The sequence below is a fragment of the Oncorhynchus gorbuscha genome, linkage group LG03 (assembly GCF_021184085.1).
Source record: "Oncorhynchus gorbuscha isolate QuinsamMale2020 ecotype Even-year linkage group LG03, OgorEven_v1.0, whole genome shotgun sequence".
Taxonomy (NCBI): domain Eukaryota; kingdom Metazoa; phylum Chordata; class Actinopteri; order Salmoniformes; family Salmonidae; genus Oncorhynchus; species Oncorhynchus gorbuscha.
In genome coordinates this window covers 70,162,581-70,184,309 of record NC_060175.1, presented here as the reverse complement: position 1 = coordinate 70,184,309, position 21,729 = coordinate 70,162,581, and the positions used below count along the sequence as shown (strand labels likewise).

The window sequence follows — 21,729 nt, the reverse complement described above, 5'->3', positions numbered from 1 at the left end:
TTATGTTTGGAGGAAAAAACGGGATGCTTGCAAGCCAAAGAACACCATCCCAACCGTGAAGCACAGGGTTGGCAGCGTCATGTTGTGGGGGTGCTTTGCTGCAGGAGGGACTGGTGCACTTCACAAAATAGATGCCATCATGAGGAAAGGACAATGATGTGGCTATATGGAAGCTACATCTCAAAACATGAATCAGGAAGTTAAAGCTTGGTCGCAAATGGGTCTTCCAAATGGACAATGACCACAAGCATACTTTCAAAGATGTAGCTAAATGGCTTAAGGACAACAAAGTCAAGGTATCACAAAGCCCTGACCTGAGCAGGGAGGCCTACAAACCTGACTCAGTTACACCATCTCTGTCTGGAGGAATGGTCCAAAATCCACCCAACTTATTGTGGGAAGCTTGTGGAAGGCTACCCAAAACATTTGACCCAAGTTAAACAATTTATAGACAGTGCTACCAAATACTAATTGAGTGTATGTAAACTTCTGACCCACTGGGAATGTGATGAAAGAAATAAAAGCTGAAATAAATCATCTCTACTATTATTCAGACATTTCACATTCTTAAAATAAAGTGCTGATCCTAACTGACCTAAGACAGGGACTTTTTACTCGGATTAAATGTCAGGAATTGTGGAAAAACTGCATTTAAATGTATTTGGCTATGGTGTATGTAAACTTCCGACTTCAACTGTATATCTGTATTCCCAGTCACGTGAAATTCATAAATAAGGGCCTAATGAATTTATTTCAATTTACTGATTTCTTTATATGAACTATAACTCAGTAAAATATTTTAAATTGTTGCATGTTGCATTTACAGTACCAGTCTGAATGTTTATTTTTAATTTTTTACTATTTACGTTGTAGAATAACAGTGAAAACATAAAAACATATGGAATCATCTATTAACCAAAAAGGTGTTAAACAAATCAAAAGATATTTTATGATTGAGATTCTTCAATGTCGCCACCCTTTGCCTTGATGACAGCTTTGCACAATCTTGGCATTCTCTCAACCAGCTTCTTGAGGAATACTTTTCCAACAGTCTTGAAGGAGTTCCCACATATGCTGAGCACTTGTTGGCTGCTTTGCCTTCACTCTGCGGTCCAACTCATCCCAAACGATCTCAATTGGGTTGAGGTCATCTGATGCAGCACTCCATCATTCTCCTTCCTGGGCAAATAGCCCTAGCACAGCCTGGAGGTGTGTTGGGTCATTGTCCTGTTGAAAAATAAATGATAGTCCCACTAAGTGTAAACCAGATGGGATGGCGTATCGCTGCAGAATGCTGTGATAGCCATGCTGGTTAAGTGTGCCTTGAATACTAAATAAATCATTAACAGGGTCACCAGCAAAGCACCCCTACACCATCCCACCTCCTCCTCCATGCTTCATGGTGGGAACCATACATGCAGAGATAATCTGTTCACCTACTCCTCGTCTCACAAAGACATGGTGGTTGAAACCAAAAATCTCAAATTTGGACTCATCAGACCAAGGGACAGATTTCCACCGGTTTAACCTGTTTGGGCTAGGGGGCAGCATTTTCACTTTTCGATGAAAAGCATTCCCAGAGTAAACTGCCACCTACTCAGTCCCAGATGCTAACATATACATATTATTATTAGTATTGGATAGAAAACACTCCGAAGCTTCTAAAACTGTTTGAAAAAAAATATCCAAACAGGAAGTGGGAAATCTGAGGTTTGTAGTTTTTAAACTCAGCCCCTATTGAATATACACTGGTTATGTTGCACTTCCTAAGGCTTCCACTAGATGTCAACCGTCGTTAGAACGTTGTTTGATGCTTCTAATATGAAGGGGAGCTGAATGAGAGGGGAATGAGTCAGGGGTCTGCCAGCAGCCTCGCTCAGTCACGCGCATTCACATGAGAGGTAGCTCTCGTTCCATTGCTTTTCTACAGACATTGGAATTCTCCGGTTGGAACATTATTGAACCTTTATGATAAAAACATCCTAAAGATTGATTCTATACATAGTTTGATATGTTTCTACGACCAGTAATATAACTTTTTGGAATTTTCGTCCGACCTTTCTGCTGGAAGTTGCATGTGCGTTTCGATTTGTTTACCAAATGCCCTAACAAAAGGAGGGATATTGACATAAATGGTGAACTTTATCAAACAAATCAAACATTTATTGTGGAACTGGGATTCCTGGGAGTGCATTCTGATGAAGATCATCAAAGGTAAGTGAATATTTATAATACTATTTCTGACTAATGTTGACTGGCGGATATTTCTTTTGGCTGGTTTGGGCTCTGAGCTCCGTACTCAGATTATTGCATGGTATGCTTTTTCCATAAAGTTTTTTTGAAATCTGATACAACGGTTGCATTAAGGAGAAGTATATCTAAAGTTCCATGCATAACACTTGAATTTTCATCAACATTTATAATGAGTATTTCTGTGAATTGATGTGGCTCTCTGCAAAATCACCGCATGTATTGGAACTACTGAACAACACATGCCAATTTAAAATTAGATTTTTGGATATAAATATGCACTTCATCGAACCAAACGTACATGTATTGTGTAACATGAAGTCCTATGAGTGCCATCTGATGAAGAACATCAAAGGTTAGTGATTACTTTTATCTCTATTTGTGCTTTTTGTGACTCCTCTCTTTGGCTGGAAAAATGGCTGGGTTTTTCTGTGACTTGGTGGTGACCTAACATAATCGTTTGTGGAGCTTTCGGTGTAAAGCATTTTTTAAATCAGACACTGTGGCTGGATTAACGAGAATTGTATCTTTAAAATGGTGCCTAATACTTGTATGTTTGCAAAATTTGATTTATGAGATTTCTGTTGATTTGTTTTTGGCGCCCTGCAATTTCATTGGCTGTTGGCGAGGGGTTCCGGTAGCGGAACGGCCTAGACAGGTTAATGTCCCTTGCTCATGTTTCTTGTCCCAAGCAAGTCTCATCTTCTTATTGGTGTTCTTTAGTAGTGATTTCTTTGCAACAATTTGACCATGAAGGCCTGATTCACACAGTCTCCTCTAAACAGTTGATGTTGAGATATGTCTGTTATGTCTGAACTCTGTGAAGCATTTATTTGGGCTGCAATCTGAACGAATGAACTTATCCTCTGCAGCAGAGGTAACTCTGGGTCTTCCTTTCCTGTGGCAGTCCTCGTGAGAGCCAGTTTCATCATAGCGCTTGATGGTTTTTGCAACTGCACTTGAAGTAACTTTCAAAGTTCTTGAAATTTTCAGGATTGGCTGACCTTCATGTCTTAAAGCAATGATGGACTGTCGTTTCTCTTTGCTTATTTGAGCTGTTCTTGCCATAATATGGACTTGGTCTTTTACCAAATAGGGCTATCTTCGGTATACCACTCTACCTTGTCACAACACAACTGATGGCCTCAAACGCATTAACAAATTCACTTTTAACAATGCACACCTGTTAATTGAAATGCATTCCGAGGACTACCTCATGAAGCTGGTTGAGAGAATGCCAAGAATATGCAAAGCTGTCATCAAGGGGTGGCTACTTCAAAGAATCTGAAATATTAAATATATTTTGAGTTATTTAACACTTTTTTGCTTACTACATGATTCCATACATGTTAATTCATAGTTTTGATGTCTTCACTGTTATTTTACAATGTAGAAATAGAAAAATAATGAGTATAATAATGAGTAGGTGTGTCCAAACTGTTGACTGGTACTGTATATTTTTGTTCAGTGCATCTAGCAAGCTGGGCAATAGTCCTTGAAATGTCGCCAGTCATTCAGGTGTAACCAGAGCCATATGTGTTAGTGTGCATGTTCGTTCGGCTGTGTCCAAGCCCACTCTCTGACAAAAGTATTTCCAGACAATCACTGGGCAAAGTAAACACAATATCACAGCGCCTGACTACAAAACTACTGGCAGCAACAACAAAAAACATATTCAGAAGATAAATTAGCATCTGCTTGTGTTTGGGTCACCTAAATATCAAAAGAGCTCCAAAGATAGTCTCAAAAACTGTTAGAAAACAAACTCAAGATGTTTCCCTGAATCTAGATGGACAGGGAGAGACAGGGATGCCCCCTACTCTCCCCCTTATGCGATAGAACAAATGTATAGCTTTTGCGTCACCCCACATTTATGCAGTCCATCAACCCTTCCCCGCCTGTCTCTGTTGGTAATACAGCCCCCCAGGTCTCAATCACTTGAAACGGAGGTCCTGTGTGTTGTAATGGTACAACATGAGCGAGGCAGCATTAGAGAGCTATTTTGCAGAAAGGAAAAAAGAAAGGGCGATCGATGGACACCCTCCCATCTCATTCCAACACCTGTTTCAAATGGGCTTGCTCTTTTGATTTAAACAATAAACACTGGATTCTTTTGTAATTACCACTATCTCTTGCCCTACTATGTATACCCAACAGCTGTTTTCCAGCATTGGATTGGCTTATGAAAGAACATTATTTATTTGTTTTATTTTTTACATGCATGTTTGTTTTTGCCAGACCAAAATCCTGGCTTAACAGACCTTCAGTAATGTTGCCATTATTAGATATAGATTTCACACACATTACAGTCCAATACAGTCTGCACTGCACATCCAGAATTCTATGATCAGTAGAACATGCTTTATCAGAATCAGATCTTAGAAAATGCAACACTGAACTCTAAAGTAGAAGTAGAAGAATCCAAGACAACAAGCACTTCAGTCTCCGGGCCAAGAGACCAGTTAACAAGTGAGTAAATCAAAGTGTGACACAGAGACACCAGTCATGATAAATGCCTCTCTAGAGTCTTACTATCGCTGGCTACATCTTCACTCTGTAAAAAGATTTATGAATGGTGCATTGGGTTCCCAAAATTCACTTCAGTTAAAGTACAGTGGGATATAGTAAGCATAGCACCAGGCCCTCCATGCCGCTACTTCATGCTTGTCTGAAAAAGACTGGCTCTATTTCTGGCAGGGGGCCAATAATCTTCAGAATGAAGGATTAATACCCCGCTGGTTGACAGCTGCATGGATTAGCTCCCCTTGCCCGCTGTCAATGACGCCCCTGTATTGTGCCATTCCCTGTAAAAGCGGCACCAGATTTAGGAAGGAGGGTAAAGGAGAGGAGAGGGAGGGGGTTTAACAGTCAGGTGCTTCTGCTTTTGAAGTCTTGGTGACATACACAAGTGCTTTGTGCTGGCAGTATACAGTATTTCTATGCTATTAATAGTATATAATCAGTCTGATACTATCTCTCACTGTCAGTGGGCGTACACTGATAATAAAAGAGAACTCTGCCCTTCCTCCCCAGAGAGCCTCTTGTCTTTTTCATGGAGTGCCACATTGGGTGTTTCTCAATATGCATACTGCCGTGCTCCACACTCTCATGCTCGAAGTGCATTCTCCGAGGATGTTCTCTTGAGTACGTTCTTGTGAGTACGAGAGTGTGGAGAACGCATAAAACATTTAATTTGAGAAGCACTCGCACTCCCCCTACTGTATTAACTCACGCTGCATCTCCCCATTCACTGAACCTTCCTTCTTCTAGCCAATGGCAATAGAGATGAAACAATATATGAAGTAAAATGTTTGCTTTGTGTATAACTATCAGCTAGCTATATGTGAAAACAGACAAAAATTACCAAAAACCAATTTTATCAAGGTAGATGTCAATTATTCCTGTGTAGCTAGCTAACAATTATTTGTGGCTATCTGGATAGCTAACAGTAGTAGCTAGCCAGTTAGCTCTATTGACTTAGTATGGGATTACGACCTATGCACACTACAGTGCATATTGTAGGCAGGTAACCATGCCACAAATAACACAGCATGGACTATTAACATATTAAGATAAAATATTGTAGTCAAGCAACATATGAGATGTGAATAGGCTAAATTTAATTCCTAAATCGGGAGTGTATTTTCTCTCGCTTCAGCACAAATAATGGCCGCCATTAATTTCAAGAAAATGTGCAAAATGTTTACGTGATTGTGTAATATTTCTTTGAAAACTTTCCGTTGACGCTTGCATTGATGCATGCTTCAAAAATGTACAAACGGAGTACGCATTTGAGAAGTGCCCTCCGTACTCCGTTGAGCATACTTTGATTTGGACTCATACTCTGACCCTCCCGTACTCTAATTGTAACGGCTTTCTTGTGGAGAAGGAGAGTCGGACCAAAATGCAGCGTGATGATGATTCATGATATTTTAATGAAGGAAACAATTATACATGAAGAATCTACAAAATAATGAAATGTGAAAACCGAAACAGCCCTATCTGGTGCAAACACAAAGACAGGAACAATCACCCACAAAACACTCAAAGAATATGGCTGCCTGAATATGGTTCCCAATCAGAGACAACGATAAACACCTGCCTCTGATTGAGAACCACTCCAGACAGCCATAGACTTTGCTAGATACCCCCACTAAGCCACACACCCAATACCTAACAAAACCCCAAGACACAAAACACACCACCATAAACCCATGTCACACCCCGGCCTGACCAAATAAATAAAGACAAACACAATATACTTCGACCAGGGCGTGACACTAATTTGCATGCTCGGAGCACGGTAGTATGCATTTTGAGAAACACCCAATGTCTTTGATGTGGTGGGGTCAAATTTGTGGGTACAAAAATAGTACTTTTACATTTTAGTCATTTAGCAGATGCTCATATCCAGAGAGACTTACAGTTAGTGCATTCATCTTAAGATAGCTAGGAGGGACAACCACATATCACAATCATAGTAAGTACATTTTTCTTCAATAAAGTACATAAAAAGTCAAGTGTGAGTGTTATTTAGCTATGGGATTATTTAAGATACTCTTTGAAGAGGTAGGGTCTCAGAAGAGGGTAAGGGACTCTGCTGTCGTAGCTTCAGAGGGGGAGCTGGTTCCATCATTAGGGTGCAAGGACAGAGAAGAGCTTGGATAGGGCTGGGGAGCTGCCCTCCCACAGGGCTGGGAGGGCCAAGAGACCAGAGCTGGCACAATGTCTGGAGTAATGAAAAAAACATTTGATTCCAAAATCGGCGTCATACAGCCTAGTATATCTTAGGTCTTCTGTTCTTAAAGATTTGTCAAAAAAATTGTAATTAATTGAAAGTGTTTTTAATAAGAAAAAAAGAAGGCATAAAACCGAGAAACACGTTTCAGAAATGATTTACAGATGGCACTGCTCATAAAAAATAGACCGCTGCGCCACCCGGGAGGCCCTGGAATGTACTATTAATGATGGCACTTCGGTAAGGGGTGCGTAACTGGTGGTAGGGGTGGCAGACTCAGGAGAGCAGAACTAGGTAATAGCCGGAGCAGTTTAATTGCAAAACCAACGGCATAAAGAATAACAAAACATGGGTGCAAAACCCGTCACTCACTAGTCAACATGTACACAAGCACTTAAAATAAACAATCCCACACAAAGACATGGGGGGAACAGAGGGTTAAATACACAACAATTAATGAGGGAAATGAAAACCAGGTGTGTCGGAAAACAAGATCAAACAAATGGAAGATGAAAAGTGGATCGACGATGGCTAGAAGACCGGTGACGCCGACCGCTGAATGCCGCCGAACAAGGACCATCTTGCCTGGCGAGGGTTCAGTCTCCTCACCGCCTGGATGTCCTCCAGATTGCGGTAGTCAGTCCAGATGAGAAAAGGGTGTTTAGCCCCCTCAAGCCAATGTCTCCACGCCTTCAAAGCCTTGATGACAGCCAACAGCTCCTGGTCCCCCACGTCATAGTTTCACTCCGCCGGGCTGAGCTTCCTCGAGAAGAAGGCACAGGGGCGGAGCTTCAGTGGCATACCCGAGCATTGAGAGAGCACGGCTCCTATCCCAGCCTCGGGCGCGTCCACCTCCACTATGAACGCCAAAGAGGGATGCGGATGGGCCAGCACGGGAGTCGAGGTAAACAGAGCCCTCAGGTGACCAAAAGCCCTGTCCGCCTCAGCCGACCACTGCAAACGTACCAGTCCCCCCTTCAGCAGTGAGGTAATGGGAGCTGCTACCTGACCAAAACCCCGGATAAACCTCCGGTAGTAGTTGGAAAACCCTAGAAACCACTGATTCCCTCCTTTAACGTGGTGGGATTCGGCCAATTATGCACGGCTGAAATGCGGCCACTCTCCATCTCCACCCTTGAGGTGGAAATGCGGTACCCTAGGAAGGAGACGGGTTGTTGGAAGAACAGGCATTTCTCAGCCTTGATGTACAGGTCACGCTCCAACAGACGACCAAGCACCCTGCGCACCAGCGAAACATGCTTGGCGCGTGTAGCGGAGTATATCAGAATGTCCTCAATATGCACCATTACACCCTGCCCGTGCAGGTCCCTGAAAATCTCATCTACAAAGGCTTGGAAGACTAATGGAGAATTCATCAACCCGCACGGCATGACGAGGTACTCATAATGTCCTGAGGTAGTACTGAAAGCCGTCTTCCACTTGTCTCCCTCCTGCATACGCACAAGGTTGTAAGCGCTCCTGAAATCTAGTTTTGTTGAAGAAGTGCGCCCCGTGCATTGACTCAGTCGCTGTGGCTATGAGAGGTAGTGTAACTGTACCTCACAGAGATCTGGTTTAGATCTCGATAGTCTATACACGGGCGCAGACCTCCCTCCTTCTTCTTCACAAAAAATAAACTTGGGGAGGCGGGTGAAGTGAAGGAACGAATGTACCCCTCACGCAGGGATTCGGAGACATATGTTTCCATAGCCACCGTCTCCGCCTGTGACAGGGGATACACGTGTCTCCTGGGAAGTGCGGCGTCTACCAGGATATTTATCGCACAATACCCCCGTTGATGGGGTGGTAATTGTGTCGCCTTCTTTTTAGAGAAGGCGAGAGCCAAATCGGCATATTCAGGGGGAATGCGCACGGTGGAGACCTGGTCTGGACTTTCCACCGTAGTAGCACCAACGGAAACCCCTAAACATCTCCCCGAGCACTTTCGCGACCACCCTGTGAGAGCCCTTTGTTGCCATGAAACAGTGGGGTCATGACAGGCTAACCAGGGTAGGCCTAGCACCATGTGAAGCGCAGGAGAGGCAAGAGACTGATTCTCTCCTTGTGACCCCCCTGCATCACCATGCCCAGGGGAGCGGTGGCCTCCCTAATCAACCCTGATCCTAATTGTCGACTGTCTAAGGTGTGAACGGGGAAGGGCACAGCCATGGGAACAATGAGGATCCCTAAACTATGGGTGAACGATCTGTCTATAAAATTCCCAGCCACCAGAGTGCCCTGCCTGCTCCCTCGATCCCCAGAGGAACCAAACCGACACCGACCTGCAGTGTGACCTCTGCGGCCACAGATGGTGCATGAGACGGAACCTCCTCCGGTCCCCCTGCGCACAGCACCTCCCAGCTCCATGTGCATTGGAGCGGTGGTGTTGGGGGATGAAACCGACATACCCCGCTCTGGACGTCCGCGGGTAGCCAGCAGGTTATCCAACCGAATGGACAGGTCCACCAGCTGGTTGAAGGTGAGGGTAGTGTCCTTGCAGGCCAACTCCTGACGACGTCCTCGCGCAAACTGCAGCGATAGTGGTCGATCAGGGCCCTGCCGTTCCATCCCACGCTGGCAGCCAGGGTCTGAAAGACCATGGCGAACTCCTGGGCGCTCCTCGTCCCCTGCCTCAGATGGTAGAGACGTTCGAAGACTGCCCGGAAACGGCGGGTGAAATCCTTGAAATGGTCCAGTTCCGCATCTCCTTCTTCCCACACGGTGTTGGCCCACTCCAGGGCTTTCCCTGAGAGGCACAAGACAAGGGAGGACACCCTCTCACAGCCCGAAGGAGCCGGGTGGACGGTTGCCAAGTAGAGATCTAGCTGCAATAGGAAACCCTGGCAGCGTGCAGCCGTCCCGTCGTACTCCCGGGGAAGGGCGAGATGAATCCCACAGGGACCGGGTAAAGGGGAGGAGAGTAGTGGAGGCCCTGGTTGTGTTGGTGGAGGCGCTCGAGGAACTCCCTGTCTTTCCCAGCGGTCCATGGTTTGGACGACGCGGTCCATGGTGGCGCCGAGATGATGGATCATCGCCACCTGCTCCTGGACGCGCTCCTCGACCCCTATACGAGGGCCATCTGCTCCAGCTGACTCCATATTAGCGGTGTAGGATTCTGTAAGGGGTGCGTAATCGGTGGCAGGGAAGTCAGACGCAGGAGAGCAGAACTAGGTAATAGCCGGAGCAGTTTAATTACAAAACCAACGGCATAAAGAATAACAAAACATGGGTACAAAACCCGTTGCGCACCAGTCAACATGTGCACAGGCACTTACAATAAACAATCCCACACAAAACATGGGGGGAACAGAGGGTTAAATACACAACAATTAATGAGGGAAATGAAAACCAAGTTTGTATGAAAACAAGACAAAACAAATGGAAAATGAAAAGTGGCTCAATGATGGCTAGAAGACCGGTGACGCCGACCGCTGAACGCCGCCCGAACAAGGAGAGGAACCGACTTCGGTGGAAGTCGTGACAACCTTACCATATTGACATATTTCTAAAGGCAAAGAAAATTATAGAATGATGCCGAATCCAACAAGGGATGTGGAGGAAAATAATGAAATAATCACAATAATGAATTTACACAATTATTCAACTTGGAATAATGTGATCAAAACTTAAAGTTAATTCCACAAGTAGGAGCAAAAACAAACAACTGCCAGCTTCATGATATGTGCGTGTGATAGGCATGCAGAATCCTATAAGAGCTGTCTGCTACATTACAGTGCAAAGCATTTGATGCTAATCTCTGACTACTCAACCGAGACATTAACATTTGGGAATAATGTAACTGTATCCAGCTTGGTGCATTGTCAGATGTTGAATATGAGAGGAATAAATCCTTTGGGAAGCAACCATGGCAGTTTGAAAGTGCACGGTTTTCAGTATTTCTTCCCACGTGAACAGATTTAATTAGCCATTTTACTATTGTAAAAATACACTCAATTAACAGAGTTTATATGGTTACTGTGCAGTTAATGGTACTGTATGTTTGTAGTGGTGACTACACTGTAAATGTTGGTAAACATCCATTTAAGGACCATAATCTGCCTTTTTCACCACACAAATCTACCATAACTTTCTTTTCCCCCGTTTTCATCCATACACTTAAAATACAAAACCATTCCATGATTTCACTAAAGAGATGTCCTTGTGTCTAATCCTTTAATATTTCAACCATGGCTGTAAAGGGTGAAAACCACTGAGAGCTTTTCCATGTTTTTCCCTCATGTATTTGTCGAGGCCCTCGCTCCTTCCACAACGCTAGACCACTGTTTGACGCAATAAAAAAAGGAGGAGCAGTAAGTGTAGAATATATATTTCCATGTCAGAAATGACAGTGTGTCCACGCTTGTGTTTTTTCAACTTCATGTCATAAGGTCTTAGTGTAGAGTTACCAGTGTCATGTGGGATAGTGTGCAGGAAGGGGAAACCCTTGCAGCAGGGACATGACCACAAAACTTGTGAACAACTAGTAGGCCTACAATGAACACATCCTGCATTTATCTCTTAGATTAAACACTACACAAACAACACTATGAGAGTGGGCCCTATTCTAATAATAGTCTAGCTAAGAGGATAATAATATGTTCTGACATTATCTGAGCATGGGCAGATGGCATAGAGGTAAATCAGATAGCATAGGGGTGAATCAGATAGCATAGGGGTGAATCCATTTGAATTCCATCACTTTTTGATAGCACCCCTTTTGATTTGAATGAAACCTTCCATACATATTTGTACATTATGCTCAGAAAGTTACTTTTTGGACCTGAATGCCAAAACGTTAAAGAGATAAAGGTGCTCAAAGTTGGGCCAACTATGAGCACCTTTATCAGCTGAATGTTTTGGCATTTAGGTCCAAAAAGTAGAGCCCGACCGATTAATCAATATTATACTTTTATAGATGTATTTGTATCTTTGTTTAATCCTCAAAAAATGACCGATATAAGATGCAGAGAAAATGCTCAGGAAAAAAGCTGTTCATAGGATTATACTTTTTTTTGCATTTCATTATTTGTCCTGTAGAGGGCGTTCTTTACATGGCTATAAACCTATCTTGCGTACAGCAAGAGTAGACACTATCACCCAACGCAACTACACCAGTCGGAGAGGAGAATGAACTACTGTGAACTATCTGCTACTGCTTCTACAGTGAGTGCTGAGTAGAGAGAAGCTTGCCAGCTCAATAAAGTAAAAAAAAATGTGCACTGGCCAAATACTGTTACGTGAAGTGTCATGGTATGGATGCTAAACCCAAATGTTAAGCAAGTGCCGCACTAAGAACGTTCAACTCGCAATGTTGTAATATACAGTGAGGGAAAAAAGTATTTGATCCCCTGCTGATTTTGTACGTTTTCCCACTGACAAAGAAATTATCAGTCTATAATTGTAATGGTAGGTTTATTTGAACGGTGAGAGACAGAATAACAACAAAAACATCCAGAAAAACACATGTCAAAGATGTTATAAATTGATTTGCATTTTAATCTTGATACTCCCCATCCCGGATCCGGGAGCGTATACATCGACTGACACTAATTAGCATAACGCAACAGACATAAATATTACTAGAAAATATTCCTATTCAAGAAAATCACAAGTGAAATATACTGAGACACAGCTTAGCCTTTTGTTAATCACCCTGTCATCTCAGATTTTCAAAATATGCTTTACAGCCAAAGCAAGACAAGCATTTGTGTAAGTTTATCGATAGCCTAGCATAGCATTATGTCCAGCTAGCAGTAGGCAACTTGGTCACGAAAATCAGAAAAGCAATCAAATTAAATCATTTACCTTTGATGAGCTTCGGATGTTTTCACTCACGAGACTCCCAGTTAGTAATAATAATAGATAGCCAATGTTCTTTTTCCAAAAATATTATTTTTGTAGGCGAAATAGCTCCGTTTGTTCTTCATGTTTGGCTGAGAAATCGACCGGAAATTACGGTCACGAAAACGCCGAAAAATATTCCAAATTAGCTAAATAATATCGACAGAAACATGGCAAGCATTGTTTATAATAATAATATATCCACCGGGACAATTGGTTTTTCAGTAGGACCGATTGGAAAAATGGCTACCTCTGTATTTTACGCGAGAATCACTCTGAGAGCCATCAAGTAACCACTTTCGGGTATTCTTCAACATAAATGCGTAAAACTATGTCACAATGCTTTAGACACCTTGGGGAATAAGTTGAAAAGGTAATCTGGTTGATAGCCCATTCACTGCTCAATAGGGACGCATTGGAACGCAGAGCTTTCAAAACACGAGGCACTTCCGGTTTGGATTTTTCTCAGGCTTTCGCCAGCAATATCAGTTCTGTTATACTCACAGACAATATTTTTACAGTTTTGGAAACTTTAGTGTGTTTTCTATCCTAAGCTGTCAATTATATGCATATTCTAGCATCTTGTCCTAACAAAAGATCCTGTTTACTTTGGGTACGTTATTTTTCAAAAAATGAAAATACTGCCCCCTAGTCACAACAGGATAATGAGGGAAATAACTATTTGACCCCTCTGCAAAACATGACTTAGTACTTGGTGGCAAAACCCTTGTTGGCAATTACAGAGGTCAGACGTTTCTTGTAGTTCGCCACTAGGTTTGCACACATCTCAGGAGGGATTTTGTCCCACTCCTCTTTGCAGATCTTCTCCGAGTCATTAAGGTTTCGAGGCTGACGTTTGGCAACTCGAACATTCAGCTCCCTCCTTAGATTTTATATGGAATTAAGGTCTGGAGAATGGCTAGGCCACTCCAGGACCTTAATGTGCTTCTTCTTGAGTCATTCCTTTTTTGCCTTGGCCGTGTGTTTTGGGTCATTGACATGCTGGAATACCCATCCACAACCCATTTTCAATGCCCTGGCTGAGGGAAGGAGGTTCTCACTCAAGATTTGACAGTACATGGCCCCATCCATTGTCCCTTTGATGCGGTGAAGTTCTCCTGTCCCCTTAGCAGAAAAACACCCCCAAAGCATAATGTTTCCACCTCCATGTTTGACGGTGGGGATGGTGTTATTGGGGTCATAGGCAGCATTCCTCCTCCTCCAAACATGGAGAGTTGAGTTGAACCCAAAGAGCTCCATTTTGGTCTCATCTGACCACAACCCTTTCACCCAGTTGTCCTCTGCATCATTCAGATGTTCATTGGCAAACTTCAGACGGGCACGTATATGTGCTTTCTTGAGCAGGGGGACCTTGCGGGCGCTGCAGGATTTCAGTCCTTCACGGCGTAGTGTATTACCAATTGTTTTCTTGGTGACTATGGTCCCAGCTGCCTTGAGATCATTGACAAGATCCTCCCGTGTAGTTCTGGGCTGATTCCTCACCGTTCTCATGATCATTGCAACTCCACGAGGTGAGATCTTGCATGGAGCCCCAGGCCGAGGGAGATTGACAGTTCTTTTGTGTTTCTTCCATTTGCGAATAATCACACCAACTGTTGTCACCTTCTCACCAAGCTGCTTGGCGATGGTCTTGTAGCCCATTCCAGCCTTGTGTAGGTCTACAATCTTGTCCCTGACATCCTTGGAGAGCTCTTTGGTCTTGGCCATGGTTGAGAGTTTGGAATCTGGTTGATTGATTCTGTGGACAGGTGTCTTTTATACAGGTAACAAATTCAGATTAGAAGCACTCCCTTTAAGAGTGTGCTCCTAATCTCAGCTCGTTATCTGTATAAAAGACACCTGGGAGCCAGAAATCTTTCTGATTGAGAGGGGGTCAAATACTTATTTCCCTCATTTTATAACATTTTTGACATACGTTTTTTTCTGGATTTTGTTGTTGTTATTCTGTCTCTCACTGTTCAAATAAACCTACAATTAAAATTTTAGACTGATCATTTCTTTGTCAGTGGGAAAACGTACAAAATCAGCAGGGGATCAAATACTTTTTTCCCTCACTGTATATGGTCTTTGAGAAGGGTATTGCTCAAGCTTTGTCATTCAAACGTTTCCAGAGACACTTAAAAAACATAGAAGGTTACAAAGTAGCGCTTCATAGCTTCGTTTTGATGTATTTGTTGTTACTTGTTAGGGACTGCTCCAAATGTAAGTTTTGCCACCCCCATCTACCCAGATAAACAGCTGTGTGACAGTACTTGATGCCATTCACTGAGGGAGGCCATTCCTCCTCTCGCTAGAACAAAAGCGGTACCTGCTGCATGCCGAACCGGTACAGACGAACCTACCGATTCTACTTGTAGAATTGCAATGCTTGTCAGTGGCCAACAACTTGACTTAGACATTTCAGAGAGCACAAACTCCCACCTGGGAAAGAAGAGGGCATTTTCTCTGTAGGTTACGTCCATGGATGCGCCAGTCACACTTCATATGCAATGTAGGCTATGGGTAGGCAGCTACCTAAGTGCAAAGATGCAATGCACACAACATGAAATACTTCCTCCAAGCTAGCTAACCACTGTAGGTACTGTAGTATTGACATAATTAAATCACAATGGATTAGCTAGTTTCCATGAAACAGCTGCCTGTGTTAGCTGCCAAGTTAGTGCAGTGTCCTTAGCTAGCTAGCTAGCTATGTTGTGCTAGCTAGGGAAAATGCTAGCGTTAGCTAGCGAGCTAAACATTTGGCTATGGCATTATGGGATTATGGAGAGTGAATTAAATTGTTTCTTCATCATCTCGCAAGGTAATTATCTAGCTGTTGCCATCTGGCTAGTATCAAAAAGGTATTTCTACAAAATAGCAGCCTCAGCACAGAAAGCTTAGAATCTAGACCATAAGCAATGTGCATGGATATGCATTGCCAAACAACGCTACTGCCACCTTCTGGTTTGGAGTATTCTAACAAGGCTGAGTGGTTGACGACTTCCAAGGTCTTTGCTGTGTAAACACAAAAGAGATTGACAGCCGACAAACGTTTGACAATCCTACTGGTGTGTCTGAGCATTTACCGTAAACATTTTTACATGTCAAGTTCAAATGGGAAATGGACATATCAAGGATCCAGGGGGGAGCAAAGACCATTCACTTAGGCAATGCTTGGGGCAAGAGGCATCACTGTGCCAGCTATAAATTTAGTGATTGCTGTTTTTCCTTTCAAATGACAACTACCAGAATTCAGTGGCTACAGCCTTACAATCGATGAAAACATACCTAAATATCAATATATTGAAAAGGTGTCCCGTGTCTTTGTTTTCCAGCTGGCTAGCATGAGGCAGTTCAGGCTTCAGAGGCACATTATTGTCTGGAATTTACAGGTTATTATCCTTTCACTGGAGTAACACACTGTTTTTCCATTTAAAAATGTGTCATTCTGGTGCTCCTAAATATATTGGCAAATATATCAGTTATTGTTAATATTTCCACTCTAAAATTGGTATTGGATCCAAAAATCCCTCATCGGTGGGACTCTACCAAAAAGTCACATTCTGACTACTTCTTCCATGAGCAAATGTTTAAATTAAAAGGGATGCTGTCAAATGTAATTCAAATGGATTTACCCCAAGGTCATAAAAAGTGTTGTGCTTTTAACTTAAAATACATTATGCATAAGCTCTTCAGCCAGGAAAGCAGAGTATGAATTATATATAGGCCCACTAAGCGGGAAACATATCATGTGCATTTTGAAACCTCATCTCTGGTCCTCAAAAAGTTGGCTCGGGAGTTTGTAACGAAAATAAGAAATAATCAACTCCATGCGGGGAGTGGTTTCATACCAACATTATCAATCAGATCAGTAAACCTAAAATGAGATGATAGAGAGCCTAATAAAAGCCCCATCAGTAAAGTATGCCTATCAGAGCATGTGGAATCATTTGCCATAATTGTATCATTTTGAGGGAGGCAGATGGGGCAAAAACTATAACGTTGAACCACGTTTTTAATAAAGCCTTTATAACGTCGTTAGTGCTAATGTCATTATAGCGGTTTAAAAAATAAATAATTCATAAGCAAACGCATGCTAGGATGGTAAGAGTTTGGGAACATTTGGCAAGGCAGTACACGTATCCTACACCTTTTTTTATAACGCAGCTTCTGTAGTATGACTTGACTAAGACATTATTTCTGAATCCTGCGGATGTTATGAGTTATAACGTTACCTATAAAGCTCTAGAAATGGTTGGACTCCTTGTAGCCTATAGCGTAACCCTAGCGCGCTCTAACTGCGACTGAAGATGCCACAGGCCAATATGCACTACACAATGGCATTGAAAGAAAAGTAGACTAGTTTTCAAGACAACGATTGACCTTTCTCTGTGACACAAACGTGCTCTAAACATAAATTAGTATTAAACTCACTTGAAATGCAGGTTGGCTCTGCTGGCGATGTCGATGGACAGTAGACTAGATTTCACATTCCGTGGCGTTGAGTAACGTTAGACTTCCAAACTAAAAGTAGAAATGTGTATCTCTGTAGGCAACTTATAATTCGGCTTCGCTGCTTTGTTCAGGTTTCGCAAGTTGTCAAAAAGTTTTCCTCAAATTATAGTCAATAGGAATTACGTGATGCTTTAGAAATCTCTTACGTTTCCATTTACCAGTAAATCCTCATCTGAAAACTCCGGAATGACAAATCCGGGCAATATTACAATTTTGCATTAAAGTAGTGCTGGCAGGTGTTATGAGCTTGTTCTTCTTCCTCCAACGCCCTCTGAGCTCTACTGTTGAAGGCGCGTGTCCCATTCTTGCTACCTCTGACCAAGCCAACCATGTCACAGTTAACTACCTCAATGCCAGCCAGAGCAGAGTGAATAGGTACTGCCACTTTTTTTCCTCTAGCAAGACCAATGTGAGATCTTCTTTCTGTCCTGTTTTTATTTGCATTTCAGAACTGAACTATTATTGAATGATATTTAAATAAAATATGAGTAAGAATCAGAAACGAAAACTTAATCCAGTTTCATTTTTAAATGTGAAATACTTTTTTATTGACCAAATTGACAATTACAATTGCAATGTTAATTGGTCTAGCAAACCATTTAAATAGGTAGCCTAGATCCCTATGGTAGCCTCCTGTTTAAGTAAGACATCGCTCTGTTGTCCCTGCTTAAGATTTTGTTAGGTGAGTGTTTTCTGGAAAACTTTAAAACAAGTGTAAATAGTTGAGCCAGTACTATACTATGTGGTGTTCACTACCGATTTGGAACTGAATCCTGTAATGGATAAGTCACTTCTTCAAAAATACATACCAAGATGGCATAGCAGTTCAGACGTCTTTTGTCCTCGTCTTGTCGTGTCCTGTATGTATATATATATATATATATATATATATATATATATATACAACTATTTTCACATACTTATTATTTTTATTTTCCATCAACTCATCTTCAAAACACTCTCCTGCAACCCGCCTCACCAATTTATATTTATAAAAAAGTATTATTTACCTCAAATCTGTAATCCTCCAAGAAGCTAGCCAGAAACTAGCCAGAAACTCCAAGAAGCTCCAAGAAGCTAGCCAGAAACTAGCCAGAAGCTAGCCAGGAGCTAGCCCAGGAGCTAGCCCAGGAGCTAGCCCAGAAGCTAGCCCAGAAGCTAATCAGAAGCTAGTTCAGAAGCTAGTTAGCTTCTTTACTGGCAAATCGTCAGTATTCAGCTAACCTCGGTTTGTGGTCATCAGCTATCCTTTAGCTCGAAAATCTATCGCCAGTTTTGTGCAGCACGGCTTGGAACGGAACATACCGGACCAATTTTTCTCTCCATGTCCCTGGATTTCAACTGCTCTCTGGGCATTCATACCCGGATCTCACAGCTAGCTAGCTGCTATCCGTGTGACTATCGGCTTTCGTCGATTCCGGAGCAAACATCAATTATTCCGGAGCTAGCCAGCTCTGTCAATCACTCCTGAGTTCCATCAATCACTCCTGTGCTGCTGTCACCTATCCGGACCCGTTTTACTGCCTACGCGGAGCCCCACCGGGCCTTCACAACGGGACTGCCGACGTTATCTACCCGAAGGAGATCCGGCTGGCTCCTCCGTCGCGACGTTACCTGAACGCCCATCTGCTGCCTGCTAACCGTTAGCTGTCTTACCGGCTGCTATCTGAATGGACAATCGGACAATTTATTTATTTTTTATTATTATTATGTTTTCTTATTGGGCCTCTATAACTATATCTATTGTTTTTATTTTTTTGTTGTTGTGTGATTTGGATTAATCCCCTCTACCACACGGAACCCCACTAATCTACTGACGGAACGCAAGAGGTGGCTAACAACAGACCTCCATCCTATGCTAGCTTGCTACCGATGGCCTGGCTAGCTGTCTAAATCGCCGTGACCCCCAACCAACCTCTCCACTCACTGGACCCTTTTGATCACTCGACTAAGCATGCCTCTCCTTAATGTCAATATGTCTTGTCCATTGCTGTTCTGGTTAGTGTTTATTGGCTTATTTCACTGTAGAGCCTCTAGTCCTGCTCACTATACCTTATCCAACCTATAAGTTCCACCACCCACACATGCAATGACATCTCCTCGTTTCAATGATGTTTCTAGAGACAATATATCTCTCTTCATCACTCAATACCTAGGTTTACCTCCACTGTATTCACATCCTACCATACCTTTGTCTGTACATTATACCTTGATGCTATTTTATCGCCCCCAGAAACCTCCTTTTACTCTCTGTTCCAGACGTTCTAGACGACCAATTCTTATTGCTTTCAGCCGCACCCGTATTCTACTCCTCCTATGTTCCTCTGGCGATGTAGAGGTGAATCCAGGCCCTGCAGTGCCTAGCTCCACTCCTATTCCCCAGGCGCTCTCTTTTGACGACTTCTGTAACCGTAATAGCCTTGGTTTCATGCATGTTAACATTAGAAGCCTCCTCCCTAAATTTGTTCTATTCACTGCTTTAGCACACTCTGCCAACCCGGATGTTCTAGCTGTGTCTGAATCCTGGCTTAGGAAGACCAAAAATTCAGAACTACAACATTTTCAGACAAGATAGAACTGCCAAAGGGGGCGGTGTTGCAATCTACTGCAAAGATAGCCTGCAGAGTTCTGTCCTACTATCCAGGTCTGTACCCAAACAATTTGAACTTCTACAACTCTAAAAACAAGTCTCTCACCGTTGCCGCCTGCTATAGACCACCATCTGCCCCCAGCTGTGCTCTGGACACCATATGTGAACTGATTGCCCCCCCATCTATCTTCAGAGCTCGTGCTGCTAGGCGACCTAAACTGGAACATGCATTACACCCCAGCCATCCTACAATCTAAACTTGATGCCCTCAATCTCACACAAATTATCAATGAACCTACCAGGTACCTCCCCAAAGCCTTAAACACGGGCACCCTCATAGATATCATCCTAACCAACTTCCCCTCTAAATACACCTCTGCTGTCTTCAACCAAGATCTCAGCGATCACTGCCTCATTGCCTGTATCCGTAATGGGTCAGCGGTCAAACGACCTCCACTCATCACTGTAAAACGCTCCCTGAAACACTTCAGCGAGCAGGCCTTTCTAATTGACCTGGCCGGGGTATCCTGGAAGGATAGTATTTCGCTACACTCGCATTAACATCTGCTAACCATGTGTATGTGACAAATAAAATTTGATTTGATTTGATCTCATCCCGTCAGTAGAGGATGCCTGGATATTTTTTTTAAATGCCTTCCTAACCATCTTAAATAAACATGCCCCATTCAAGAAATTTAGAAGCAGGAACAGATATAGCCCTTGGTTCTCCCCAGACCTGACTGCCCTTAACCAACACAAAAACATCCTATGGTGTTCTGCATTAGCATCGAACAGCCCCGTGATATGCAGCTGTTCAGGGAAGCTAGAAACCATTATACACAGGCAGTTAGTAAAGCCAAGGCTAGCTTTTTCAAGCAGAAATTTGCTTCCTGCAACACTAACTCAAAAAGGTTTTGGGACACTGTAAAGTCCATGGAGAATAAGAACACCTCCTCCCAGCTGCCCACTGCACTGAAGATAGGAAACACTGTCACCACTGATAAATCCACCATAATTGAGAATTTCAATAAGCATTTTTCTACGGCCATGCTTTCCACCTGGCTACTCCTACCCTGGTCAACAGCACTGCACCCCCAACAGCAACTCGCCCAAGCCTTCCCCATTTCTCCTTCTCCCAAATCCTCAGCTGATGTTCTGAAAGAGCTGCAAAATCTGGACCCCTACAAATCAGCCGGGCTAGACAATCTGGACCCTTTCTTTCAAAAATGATCTGCTGAAATTGTTGCCACCCCTATTACTAGCCTGTTCAACCTCTCTTTCGTGTCGTCTGAGATCCCCAAAGATTGGAAAGCAGCTGCGGTCATCCCCCTCTTCAAAGGGGGGGACACTCTTGACCCAAAATGCTACAGACCTATATCTATCCTACCATGCCTTTCTAAGGTCTTCGAAAGCCAAGTCAACAAACAGATTACCGACCATTTCGAATCTCACCATACCTTCTCTGCTATGCAATCTGGTTTCAGAGCTGGTCATGGGTACACCTCAGCCACGCTCAAGGTCCTAAACGATATCTTAACCGCCATCGATAAGAAACATTACTGTGCAGCCGTATTCATTGATCTGGCCAAGGCTTTCGACTCTGTCAATCACCACATCCTCATCGGCAGATTCGACAGCCTTGGTTTCTCAATTGATTGCCTCACCTGGTTCACCAACTACTTCTCTGATAGTGTTCAGTGTGTCAAATCGAAGGGTCTGCTGTCCGGACCTCTGGCAGTCTCTATGGGGGTGCCACAGGGTTCAATTCTTGGACCGACTCTCTTCTCTGTATATA

At 43.0% G+C, this 21,729-nt stretch overlaps 1 protein-coding gene across 1 annotated transcript in view; it reads right to left on the bottom strand.

The window, feature by feature from the left end:
• Positions 1-17,598, bottom strand: part of LOC124031818 (semaphorin-3F-like) — a 120,117-nt gene extending 102,519 nt beyond the window's left edge. The window contains exon 1 of the mRNA XM_046343522.1: positions 17,264-17,598. The gene's annotated coding sequence lies outside the window, so the exon portion shown is untranslated. The remainder of the gene's footprint in view (positions 1-17,263) is intronic.
• Between the last annotated feature and the right edge of the window lie 4,131 nt (positions 17,599-21,729).